Raw genomic sequence first — 14,060 nt, forward strand, 5'->3', positions numbered from 1 at the left:
AATGGGATGACAGATCAAGCAAAAAAAAAAAAAAAAAAAAAAAAAAAAAAAAAAAAAAAAAAAAAAAAACATTGTTGGCGAGTTTGTCTTCGTGCTCGTACGCAGCTTGGCTTCCCAAAGCCTTTCTACAATGTTCGTTACAGAAGAGTCCTAGGGAAAGGAGCCGATCGCAGCTCAGCCCCTCTCCCCGCGATGCGCCGCCTGTCTAGGCTCCAGCTCCTGCAGACACACAATAACCTTCGTTCCCATCCGGGAAGCAACCGACCCTCCAAAATTACTCCTGCAGTTGAGCTGGGTATGTTCTGGGGGTAGTTTTACAGTCTATAAGGTGTCCTTGCTGGCACCGGTGCAGTGAAAGCATACGTAGACCTGTTGGGAGGGCCCCTGCAATTATTTTGCTTTGCCRGATGGGTTTCCGAGCGCTGGTGCTAGCGTCGGCTGTATCGGTACCGAGAGCAGCCCGGGCCGCGCTCGCGTCCTCCTGGCCTGCCCGGAGCAACCGAGCGTCCGTCCCAGGAGGCAGGGACAGGGAGGGGGGCGTCTGCCTTGGGAGCTGCTCTCGCCGGATTGCGGTCGGGGTTTTTCGCTAACCAGTATAGAAGAGTTACGGCTTCATTTATTTATTTGTTTTTAAGGTCTGTTGTTATGAAACAGCAGAGATGCCAATATTTTAGGGTTCAGAGTGTGATGCCTAGTGAAGTGCCGATAAGGTTTAGAAAGTTACGGCCGATTTGCTGTAAACCCTAAAGCGCAAACTGGCACTGTCAGCGCTGTGAAATTCTTGCACCTCTGCTACTGCCCTTTAACGTTCACTTATTATTTTCGTGCTACCRGTTGCCCTTTGGAATGGATGATTTGCCATACAGCGTAAAGCAATTAGTCTGCTGAGCCTCTTRTTTTCCTTCCAGCCATGGCTGATGTAGAAAGTTAATGTAATATTTTGAATTTTTATTCTACCTCGGCTCTGAGAGTCCCCGCGCTTGACGCCCGTCAGAAGCCGAGCCGCTCCGAGAGCAGGGCGATGGTGAACGAGCCGCCCCTGCCCGGGTAAAGCCGTGGTTTCCCGGTGGGCTCCAGCGCTCCTGGCCAACGTCGTGGCCCCGCGGCGCCGAGCAGCAACTCGGCGCGCCAGCTCAAACGTGCTCGTTTCTTGGTTTTAATCGCGGYGGTTTAACTTCGTTCCGGCTTTATGCCGGCTCGTGCATCTTCTTCGCTTTCCAGAGCGCGGCCGGACCTGCCACAAGTCCCTCTACGAGTCGCTTCTGGCCCTCGTGCCCGTGTCGGGCCGGTGCGGCGTCGCGCGGCCACCAGCACCTCTGCCGAGGAGACCCGGCAGGCAGAAACGGTGCCGGTGGCTGAGGGAGACGTGGGGGCCGCCGGCCACGGCGGGGGCGCGCTCGGTGCTCGCCGGCCGCCGCAGCCCCTCGGTGGTCCTGCGGCCGGCGTGAGCCCCCGCGCGGGGTCTCCTGAGAAGCTCATTGCACTGCGCTCCAAAACCGATACTCACACTGAGATTTTTCTTTTTTTCTTTTCTTTTTTCTTTTTTTTTTCTTTCAGCAGTATTTCTAAACAATCTGGAGTGAATTAGGCCTTTACAATTGGAAATTCAATTTGGGGTCATCTTTAAATGAACTCTAAAAGCATTAGACTCTTTGGCCAGGATCTTTGCTCTGGGCTGAAGCCCAACATATCATCTCCAAATCAATTCCAAGGTCCCTTTCCAGCCCAAGCTACTATTGATTTCCCCTTTTTTTTTTTCTTTTCTCCTTCCCCCCCCCCTTTTTTTTTCTTCTTTTAACACAAAGTTGTCTCTGGTGATCATGTGCCCGTGTTCTCAGCCCAGCTCTGGCTGCTCCTTGGTGTTTGGACAGAAATCTCATTTAATTCATTCATAAGCCGCCTGGCATAAGGAGTGAATGTGAGATGGCAGCAAACATGTTAATACTGCGCTGAAGGATGTAGTACTCGCTGAATATTCCCATTTCTGGGCATTCACGTTCATAATAGGCAGGTTTGTGTAAGCAGCATACAGTCGCAGGRAACTGGTTTCTCACTTGAATGATTTATTTTTTTAAAAAACTCTGAAATTCTGAAAGTACGAACGTAGCTAGAAGATGGGTGTTTTTCTCCTGAACCGCATTTAGCTGTTATGTACAGTTGTTAATAAGATGGAAAAAAAAAAAAAAAGAAATAAAAAATCTTAAAACACACCTCTTAAAAGAATTGTTTCTGTCATCAAATTCTGGACTTTTACTTCACAGGTTTTAGTTGGTAGCAGGTGTGAGGTTGCAGAAGGGCCTTTTCCCCAGCGGTGACCAAGCTGGCCAGCAGGCCAGGCACCAGGCTGGATGTGTGCTGCTTTCCAGTGACACTTCGCTACCAATAAACTTGCAACTCTATTTATTTATTATTGCATTTTAAGCCAGTTTTACTGGGGGCATAGCTTTGTGCACAGATCCTCTCTCAAACCACCACTGAAGTCACTGCTTTCCGTACTTAAACAGGTGAGCAGTCCCCCACACGTGGTTTTAACTGGATTAAGGTCAATGAAGTGGTTCTGCCCTGCACGACGGCGAAGGCAGTATTTCTGCCAAYGGGCTAAAGTTTAGCAAGCTCGTTGCACTGTGGTGTATCAGCACGTACGTTGAACTGTCAGCAGTGCACGGATGTGCCTCGCTGTCCTGCTATTTGTAAAAGAGAAAAGCTATTGCGGCTTTTCCCCTGCTGCGCCTTGGCATGGTGTTTAGCCATAGAGAGGGGAACGGAGAAGGGTGCTGTCATAAAGGTGGAGGGCTAAAGTTATTTTTGAGTAATAGAAGTTTTGATATGCTGAATTAAAATTTGTGAAGTTTATGTGTTTTTATTTGCAGGTAGGAAATGCTCCCCTTCACTGTAAGCTCTCGGGAGAGTCCAGTGGAAAATAATCACAAATAAGCGCCTGGTAAGGGAGTTTGAGTCACAGCATATGAAAGAAGAATAAATCTCTTAAAATAAAGACCAGGTGGCAATACAAGTCCAAGCAATGGTGTCCTGTGTGCTACTAACTTAGTTAGTGCAGTTGCCAATAATTACCACAGCCTTAAATGACCACATTGTGTTCAGCGATGTTGGTAAGGTCAGGCCTCAGTCACAGGATAAAAGGGGTCTCCAGCAGCTCTTAATGTGCATCCGAATGGGAAGATTGATGCTGACAAGGTGACCTCGGCTCCAAAGGGGCAGTTTATTTTGAATGCCTGGAGTTTTCCTTGCTTACGATTGACAGCCCCGTGGGCATGACTGCTTGCTTCCTTTCTGTTTTTTATTTTCCCTTYTGTTAAGTTGCAGCACGGATTCAGCTAGGTATTTTGGATGACGTGCCAATAGTCCGAGTAGGCGAAGACTAGTAAGTTTGTTTGTTTGTTTGTTTTGTGGGAGGTCGCTGCCCCCTCGGTGGTGCCCCGTGTCCCCCGGGTGCCCTGTGGCCGTTCTCCGGATGACCCCGGCTCGCGCTGGTGTCTGGCAGGCAGTTCCGCAATTAAAATGTGTGGCCTGACATCAGTTCCGAATTCGCCTTTCCTTCAATTTTTCATGTCCATCCAATTCATTCTTTTGTCCTCTTAACCTTCTGTGTCCAATAGCAGTGTGTTTTGTTCCTTGGTTGCCACCAGTGGGAACGTTTACACGCGATTTTTTTTTCACTTTTTTGTCTTGTATGGAAAAGGATTTTAATTGATTCTTCTGTTAATGTCTGGAACCAGCCACACTGTTCTACGCCGTAACTTCTTTTTTTCAAGCAAAATGGTTTTGTTTAAGATAAGTTTGGTTAATTTTTACAGGACAGTTCCCTCAGACTATTAAAGCATTTTTTGCCCGTGCTGTGAACCTTTGCATTTGCTGCTGGAAAAATCCTTCCTTTCAAAAGCAGCCAGCAAGCAAAGAAATGCAAGATTGGTAAACACTTAGGCTAAGAAAATGCTTTTTGTCTAGGTTTAGGCAGCATTTTGCACTTGGAATTATATGTGCTGAAGAATTTTGGATTTCTCTGCCTGAAGAAAACACTGGTCATGGGAACTTGTAAGTTTGGTGAACCAAATGTAGGTTTGGTGAACCAAATGTAGGTCTTGAAGACTTCTCTGATGATACGGGTTAATGAAGTGTTTAGGCTTAGTAAGCACCATCACTGTCAGCAGAAAAAGAAAGCGTTTTAATAATAGTAAACATCTCTCTGGGGATCTGACCCTTGGACAGTGTTGGCTATGGAAGGAGGCAACGGTATCATGTCTTCAGTAATCAGCAAAACTCTTCTGAGAAAGGTGGAGGGGAAAGGGAAATTATATAAGTATAGCCGATCTGTGACAAAATGCAGGTTTTGGTAGAGAGCTCCTTGATCTAACTTCCAGTGGAGGTTATGTGCACTCGGTCAAGAAAATGATACCACTACTTCCCCCCCCTTGACTTAGCAGAGCTGTAGGTGGGATGTTTTGTGCTCTATAGACCTTCCTCTCAAGGATTATGGTATCACGAGCTTAGGAAGTGCTATGCACGGGATAAAATAAACCAGACAAATAATGTCAAGTGCACACACCTTTCTGCCTAAGCCTGTTGGGTTGCTAAAAATATAGTGCAAAAAGTAAGACTTGAGGCTGAGTAATTCTGAGCAGGCCCAGCTGATGGTGGTCAGAGCATGTTAGGGTTTTGCTTTCTCCCCAGTGCAAGAGCATTGCCTAGTAATAAGGAAAAGCTGGGGCTTATGTTTGCTCGTGCTTCAGCACCTGTGTTGCATATTCCTCTGTGTTAAAGCCCATAAGTGTGGAATAAATATTGTAATTATTACTTATAGTGCTATCTACAAGCGAGTCATCTACATGACTCTTCTGTCTTGCATGTAATATTCTAGATTTTCATGTAGTGGCCAGTTTTAGGTAAAGCCTTAAAATTAGGAAGAAGGAAGAATTCTTTTCAGTGAATGCTTTTAGGCTAGGTATAAACTTCTCTGATTTTCTGTTAGCCAGATCACTGACATACCTGGGGGTAGTGAAAAGGAAACAAAACTTCCATGTGTGTGTGTGCGTCTGTGTGGAGGAAGTGCTTTGACCAACTTCTAAAAAAATACGTTCATAAACTATGCATTTGTAATAAGTTTACATTGATTTTTCTCAGATATTAAGGTTTATTCTGCCTAGAGTGTAGTAAATCTGAGGCAGAAAACAGGTCAACATATGTCATAGGTTCCCCTTGGGAAGTGGAGTTTCCCGAGGTGGTTGGCCTGCAGGCTCCGGCCATCAGCCCAAACCCCTCTCTCAGAAAGTTAAGGCTTAATTAAAATGGCTACATGCTTGGTGTTTAGGCCAGTAAGCCCCAGTACCTTTCATTGTGTCTACTGCAGTTTTCAGAGTCAGATGCTGAGTAGGTTTGTTTCTGTACATCCCAGGCTTGGGTAAATTCGTGCTCTGCTCTTTGCCGTTTGAGCAAGGCTCTGGGATCAGCCAACTGTCGAAGTTGGAGGCGGCTGCTTTGCTGSCAATGCTGTTTCGGTGTGGTGGGCTGAAAGAGCCAACCAACTTCAGGCGTTTCATAAAGAGCATCAGAGTTGGGCTGTGAGTCTATCATTTTGCTAGGTTTTCAAGCAGACTATATTAAATCCTCTCCAGCTCTCTAAATCATCTCCCTTACAAGGTTTGTCACCAATAGATGTGATGCAGCCAACATCCGTGGCTTGTAACAAGGCACAATATTGGGAACTATCTGTGATATTCTATGATATACTGGTGTAAGATATTGGATACTCTGTTGCTGTCATAGATCACTCGTATAATTTAACTGTTAGAGGTCTTCACCCTTAACAGCTATTCATCAGTGAACAGACATGAAGATCTGTCAGGTCTCCACTCTTGGGAAGTCTTCTGTTTTGAGWCTCTTTCTGAAGTTGTAACCTGGGGTTGAAGAGCAGAGGAGGTGTCCTGGGTTCAGACGAGAACTGGACAAGTGAATAGTGATCGGGTGGTGCATAAACGGGTACCAAAAGGACTGGGACTGGGCAGAGGTGTCCTCGAGGGCTGACATCCCTACCAAAGTGTTTTGGATGCTGGGGGTGCTGAAGAAGAGTGGGTTGCAGAAAGTGGCTGGGCTCACGTGCCTCCCTTTGGAGCACCGACTGCCGCTATGAGGCTGCACGGACCGATGGTCGGACCAGTGGTACACCTCTTGGGTGATTATATTGCTTCTTACGTTCATTCTCTCCAGATGAGGTACTCTATGTATGCTGACCTGACTCTGAGGAAAATATTGCTGGTATCATTTGTACCACTGGCCTAGGCAAAGCCCTGGTGAACAGTTACAGCCATAGGTAATGAACTTTGGTGTCTTAAGTTAAGAGGTCAGTGTAATATGCAAAGAAAACAATAGGAATTCTTTAAACTTGGTATAGCAAGGTATTTGTTTCCTTTTTTTCATTTTTTCCCTGCTGATGGCCAAGAGTCTTGCTTTCCTCCCAGTCATTTTTCCGTTTCAACCACATACACTTTGCTTCTGTTTTACTTTCCTGCATAATATTGTTAGAACTTTGCCCTTCTCCTTCTGTCTGAAGGAAATTTAACCTCATAGATGTCAAACAGGATGAAAAAGGAAACTCAGAGCAGAAAATATTGGCCGCTCCTGAGGGTCAATGTCTCTTGGGCTTTGCCAGATCTTCTGGTTCATCAGTCAAATGCAACTCAGGAAACGGTGGCTACTACCCCTCTGCTTTTGTTGTTAGTGGTATCGTGTGGGCACTGGCTGTTGAAGGAGGCTGCTCCTGCAGAGCACTGCTGTCCTTGCTGCCTTGGGCAGGAGGGTGCCCCTGGGAATTGGTGAGTTTGTCAGGGTGTGTCTTGATGGCCACCAGCAAGTGCTACCATGCAGGAAATGGGTCATGGGACACCAAGAGGTTTTTCAGAGCCTGGCAGCAGTTGGAGTCATTGACAATTTTGGTGTAATTCCAGGCTGCTTTCTTAAAACATATTATGAGGGTAGAGATGAGGACTGCTACAACACGGAAAGCATGCTGTTGCAATCTCTTTTCTTCTCCCTTCTGTGCTAACAGGAAATTTTGCTGTTGACTTACTTCAAACTTTCAGCTCTCAAATCATTTGCTAAAGTTGCCAGCACCTGCCACCCTCTGGCCCAGTGCAGGARGCAGCGCAGCAGTGAGGCAATACCGTCGTTCCTGGTCCTGTGCTGTTACCCCTCGTCAGGCTTCGCTGGCAGCAGTGAGGACTTGGGTCGCATCTTAGYGGTCAATAATGAACGCTGGCTTGAGCTCCTACCTGGAAACCTGGCAAAACCAAAGCTAATGAGTCTGCCGTTGAGCAAGCTGTTCTTTCCTGAGCGCCATAACAGAGCGGCCCACCACTGCAGGGGGAAAGGGAGAGGACCTGGGGAAGGGAACTGGATTTGTGCASAGTTGCCCAGGCTGCATCTTTGCCCAGATACAACCGTTGCCGTCAGCCGTGTCCCCGGCCCGGCTGTGCCTGTGGGAGCTCACCATCTGGTTTGGAGGCTGCAGCTTGGCGCAGGCGCCTCCTCGGTAAGGAAAAGGTCTGTCTGAAGCCCTTGTTTGCTGGCCTTGGGAATGAGCCTTCTTCAGGATCATGAATGAGCAAGACCAGTTTCTTRTATGGGCAGGAAAGGTAGAAAAAGTGTAAAATATTTAAAGTTCATGCTTATGAAGTGATTGAAATACGTTAGTTTCTAGGAACTCTGTTAAAATCATATTTCCTCACTGAAATAGCAAGTACATTTTCAAAGTATATTCTAGTGGGGAAAAATAGTCTTTGTTCTACCTGTTGTTTGATAATTTCTTTTTTTTTTTTTTTAAGAATATGGTTGTGTGTTGAGGATGAATTTCTTAAGCATGGGAAAAGGATGCATCTTATACTGGCAATTAAATATAAGACTTCTACAAATTCATAGTTTGAGTATATTCAGTTGTTTCTGAATGGTATAATAAGCAATATTATTACTCAGTCCTCTTTCCTAATACTTAAGGGTAGCTCTCTGTAAAACATTAGATGGAACAACTTCTGAATTATAAGTAAATACTAGAAATAATACTCACTGTCTAGACTTCGTGGTTGGGGTATTTCCCTCCCTCTTTCAAAAGACTCCTGAGACTTTTTACAGCTTATGTTCAGAAACTGATAAAATTCACAGGACTTCTTCTTGTTGCAGTATTTATTTCACTTATGAACAAAGCAGACATCCAATATTGAGCTGACCTATAGAAAATATTGACTTTAGAAGCAGAATCCTTACTGGATAAGGTGCAAGATGAGAACAGAAATCTTTTACCTAGGGTGCACTGAGGACTTCAAGGCAGCTTGAGGCTAAGGCAAACAGACAGGTTGTCTGGGTTAATACCAACTGGGGAAGGACATCCATAAAAAAACAGAAGAGGAGTGATGTACAGTGTCTTTCTAAATTCTGGTTGGCTTTGCAGATCTGTGCTGTTTTGCATCTTGGAGCAAAGCAACAGATAGTTTTGTATTATCTTCTCCCACTGCAAAACATTAAGCCCCTGTCTTGCTTTCGGAAGGCGAGTTGGCCCTTGTATGTCCAATTTATTACACTTAGCAAGTTTCTTTAACTCTGCCTTACGCTGTGGCCGTTGAAATTCTGGAGAACTCTCTGCCTTTATTGGACTTGTGCTAAAAGAAAAGCCAGAAATCATAAAACATTTCAATGTATTTGCATTTCATAATGTTGCCCTTCCAGGTGCTTCTGTAGTACTGTTAGATATTTTGGGTTCCTTTTGACCGATCTAAAAAGGAGACGAGGGGCATGTTAGTTCTTCTGAGAAGACTGAGTAGAGCAAGATGGTAATTGYTTGTCATTGTGGTACTTCCTAAAGGATTACGTAAAAAGCAAATGATTCCAGACATCAGGTTAGGGGCCACAGAAACAACAGCCCAAGAGAGTGCAGCAGGCTTCATAGCCTGTCAAAAGACAGAAACATCTGGAAATAGGGTGATCTGGATCCTTCTTCTTGCTTAGGCAGTATAACATCTCCTTTCCCTACTAAACCAAAAGCAACATAAAAGAGCTATCAGTTAGTATTACACAAGTATTGTCCCGTAAGATCTTACTGCAATATGAATAACTGGTAATCGTAATAATTAAGTAAAATGATCTGCCTGAGGTCAGAGCCAGGAATAGAAGCTCTCTCTCCTGACTCCTGGTCCAGTGACGCAGCTGTTAATTCACACTACTTCTGTTTGAGTTCATTAAAAATCTTCTCCCACAGCCTTGCCTCAGCAGCCAAAAATTTTCCTTTTATTAGAAGCAAGGCGCTTCCTTTGGGATTCCCTGCACAGCGAAAACCTCTCTACTTAAGAGTATGCACTACCTTTTGAAGTAGTTAGCCTTTTTTGACCTGAGAAATGAGAGAAGTGGACTGAAGTCTTAGATATAAGCTTAGAAAGTGTCTCTAATAAAGGAGGATATGTGCACTAGACACTTTTCTTTTCATGTTAAAATGCTGCAGCTGAGTTTAAAATCTTTTTTTCTTTATGAAATCTTAATTTATTTTAGTGAGGAGGATGTTCCTTCTCCAGAGTCAACTAAACTTAAATACAACTCCAAAATGAGAAAATGGGAGTGAGTTTAGTTTGAAATATTTCAGAGTAATAGATTAAGGCCAGCAGGGACCATTATGATTTTCTATTCTGGTCTCCTATAGAGCTGAATGATTCAGAACATTTTCCAGTGAATTCTTCATTGAGCCTGTGTGTGGTTCAACATACTTTTTAGGTAGATATCCATTTTTGATCTATTTAAGTTAGTCCTAGGTGAGGGGTAATTTATCTTATCATTTGGCAAGCTGTTCCAACTCTTATGTAAGAGTTTTAATGCTGATGGCTAAGAAATAAAGTGTGCATCCATTTAGAAGAGACCAAATATGCTTCACCACAGACATAGATGCTCAGAGTTTATGTTCTGGAGTATGTTTTGGTGCCAAGCAGCATTATGCTTAGAGCTTGCTACACATAATGCACCAATTCAGAGCTATTTAAATGAGTTTCATGATAATAACTTACTTCCTTTGCTTATAATCCTTGAGATAATAATTTGCGGGGGAGGGGAACATTCATTGAGACCTTTTGTTTCAGCATTCATTCTTACCAGGAAAAGATGAAACCTRTATATTTCTGGATGAAGTCCCAGATAGAAATAGTACTTTAAGGTCTCCTTTTACTGTTAGGCACTGTTACGACTCGGTGGTCGCGGGGATGTCAGTCTGTCAGCGCCCTGTGCCGGCTCGGCGCTGTCCTGCCTGGCGCGGAGCTGCGGTGGGGAGGCTCGGCGAGGGGACCTCGCGCGCTGTGTACCCCTGCGGTCGGTTCCCGCTACAGCGATGTTTATTTCCCCGCTACGTTGCATTAMATTGCAGGGGTTAGTGGTGTGAAAGACTAGCTAAAGGTAATCAGCAGAAGCGTAAGCGTGTGTTCTTCCTGGGAGAAYGCTAACTGAGAGAACTGATGGGATGAAGGATACGCGTGCAGGACACCGACTCCTGGGGAAGGACAGGAGATTGTCTTTTCTTATGTAGCCTGTCTGTCCTTTTACCACCTTATTTTAAGGTAGAAATGATCAGATTTAAGAGCAACATTACCTAAGTGGATGGGAAGCCCTGCTCTAGACTCTTAAATGCTAATTTTGTCCTATACATTTTATACATGAAAGAGAATAAACTCACTATAAACTAAACATTGATTCAGTCTTTCTTGGATTTTTTTTTTTTTTAATCTCAGGAAATAGAATGATGTCTTGCTCTTACAAGAGTATATTCCTTTTAAAGACTGTCTTTATGCAGGCTGCTAAGATACTGCTGCCAGGTTTTGCTTGTCAGGGATTTTCATTAACCAGTGTGTGACTGGCCTGGGTGCGATGGTGTTACTTGGAAGGGTATCCAGGCCTTGTCAGTGTAAAAGAGCAAGTGAGGTGATCCTGGCTCCAAACTTTTCGTGAAGGCACTGTCAGCTACTCTTTGRTTTCTCCTATCTAATTATGTCAAAGAGCTGGCATTCTATTAAATTTCTGGCAATGAAAGAATGATAACTGTTATTTTTTTTCTATAAATACAGTTGAATTCCAAAAAAGAAACAGACTGACTGACTTGCAAGGGCTATTCCTTTTTTCTTTTCTTTTTTTTTTTTTCTGGTCATTTTCTTGAAATGTTTAGAGACCTTGTCAGTCTGGGTTCCGAAATCTTAAACATCAGACACCAGAAAATACAAAGCAATCTATACTTCAAAGTTCAAATTAAATAGACGTATGGACAGTGTCATTATTCTCACTTACAGGCAACGAAGATGTRGGTGAGGGATTATGGATTTCTCCATATTCTCTGTGTTGTAAGAGAAACCTGGCTGAGTCTGGACTGGTTTGTCCTGTGAGGACACAAGGCTCTTGAGTCCTGGTCCAATGTCTCAGTTATAAGACCATGCTTATTTTCTTTAACTCATGTTTCACTTAAAGGTACAATGCRTTGTTCTCTAAGCTTTTTGTTCTTTTTAAAATCTGATATGGTAATAGGTTGAGAAAGGTGCATCAGAAATGTGTGTGGGAGGGGGAGGAGAGGCACCTCCATCTGTTGCAATGATATGGCATCTAGAATGATGTGCATCATTTGGAAAAAGAGTCCATTARGAGCAGCAAGCTTGAAAGCCAAAACAAATGACAGGATATGTGAGGGATTAGTTGGAAGGAGCCTCTGTTATTAATATTGAGCAGTGCTTTTTGAAAACGAATGTGAAGTGTTAGTGTGGTTGTGAGAATTAATTTTAATGCTTTTCCGTGAAAGAGAGAACAAGTAAGATGCATGCTTTTCTTAAGCTTATTTAGAATTATTGTTTTAATTTTTTGTTTTATCTGAAGTCTGAAACCAAATTCAATTCCTAGCAGAAAAGTAATGCCTGGAATGCCAGCTATTTCTGATCCCCTGGAGAAAAGCAGCTCCAGTGCAGCAGAGTGGTTTACTACTTTTAGGTGGAGTTAATGACATGCTTGATCAAGGAAAGGCATGCTGGCTAATGCTTATTTATTGAGTGATAAGCAATGGAAAATTAGCAAGCAACTGTGGCACATCTCTAGGGTTTTATTGATCTGATTTCCCTACAGAACTAATTTCTCCATGAAAGCAATCTACCTGCTCTGAGGAACAGAGGCACATGCCCTGGAGTTTAATTGAGTCTAGCAATCATGATAAATGCAGATTGTGCTTGGGAATTTTTCTCAGGTGGCACCGAAGAACAAATGTTCCAGAATCTGCTAGTTTTGTTATTGGTGCTTTTCCTGGAGCTTACCTGACCCTTGAATGTATGAGGAATTTATAGAACACTTTTCTTCARAATGTGCAATAATCTTCCCACCCTTCATCAGAACTGACTTGACAGTTGATGGTGGCAGACTGTTGTGCATGCGTGAATGATACTGCCTGTAGCTGTAGTGAGTGTTAAAGCTTGAGTACATCTTAAACTGATGCAAGTTAACCAGCATAAATCAAGCACAGAAAGATTCAAGCTCAGTTATACACTACGGAGATGTTAGTTGCTGCTGCCTAGTTAGACAATGATATTTTATGCAGCTCTATAGTGGCAGCTTTCATTAATGCATCTTAGACCATGATGATTAAGCATATTTTATATTACACCATATAGTGAATATACTGAAGTGGCCTATTACACCATATAGTGAATATACTGAAGTGGCCTCTTGTTTTATACCTGTTTTGGAGACAGTGTAGTTGAATGGCTGGATCTCAACCGGAACACCAGCAACGGGGTTTCCGTTTCTTATTTTGTCAGGAAGCTTGTGTTTCTCTATTTCTCTCTTCACCCCATGTCAGTGTGAGTTTACAACATAAACAAAAAAGGAAATGTAATTTTCTATGTGCTAATACAGAAGATAGAACAACAGGTACCTGGCTTACACTATAAGACTACTGTAAACTAAAGAGGACTAATAATGAAAAGCATCTTTCTGCTTAACTTTGCCTTGTGCTATTGAAATGCAGTTGCATATCTGATGCTGCTCAGGTCTCCTGCTGCCCTTCTGTGAAGTGGGCAGCAGTTCCAACTTGTTAACTTGCAAGTGGAAAGGCCATTACATCTCTGTTTCTAATTAGATGACAGGTAAATGGGAAAGATGGATTGCTGAAGTGGGACAGTGGCAGTGTCAAGCCCCAGCTGCTAGGTAGGCAGGCTATTCGCCAAAATATGCAGAGCCATTCGCCAGATTGCCTGGATTTCAACATATTACTGCTAATGGTTGCAAGAAGGCAAAATGTTAGTTGTATTGTAGTCTTTGGAAATAGGAACCTAAATGAATTTAAGATTTTTACTTACAAAATAAAATTCAAGTCATTTCAAGTCACATTAGTATGAATACCTTCATGGGAATTGCAATGTTTTCTTCTTCATGATCTGAAGATTCATATCTGAGCACAGAAAATGCTGTCTTGAAGGACTGAGTAGTTTCAAAGATTGCCAACAGCTTGTGAAGTTACGCCTTTCCAATACCTCATTCCTACCAGTATCTGGTAGTTGTTCTGATTATTGGAGCTCTAGTGGACAAATAACTATTTTGCAAAATCTAACATCATTCATATTAATACTTTCATTTCTAGAAAGACAAAGGATGGGATGATTGTGGGCTTTGTACGTTTGAAATGGTTAGTTTGTATGGGCGGACACTGTATGGAAGCTCAATTCTGTTCATCCTCTGTTGACAATGAACAAACTTCAGACTGCTTAGCCTCGCACGGGCTGGCTGAGTAGACAAACAAGGAATGTTCTCAGAGAAACTACAGTTGAAAGGGGATGAGCTGCAGGTTCTTCACTTCCCTATTTATTGGGCTTTATCAGCGGTGTTAGGAAGTGCTTTTACTAAAAATAAATTTAAAATAAACATGAAAGATCTGCAGCGACTTTTGATCTTAATGCTGCAGAATCCTCATCCACGAGAACAGACTGTTGTAATTTCTGGTGACAGACAAAGCAACTCTGGTGCTGTCGGTGTAACTGCTGATGGGATTTCTGGTGTGT

Source organism: Rhea americana, unplaced genomic scaffold, assembly GCF_003343005.1.
Source record: "Rhea americana isolate MKP2758 unplaced genomic scaffold, rheAme1 scaffold_36, whole genome shotgun sequence".
NCBI classification, from domain to species: domain Eukaryota; kingdom Metazoa; phylum Chordata; class Aves; order Rheiformes; family Rheidae; genus Rhea; species Rhea americana.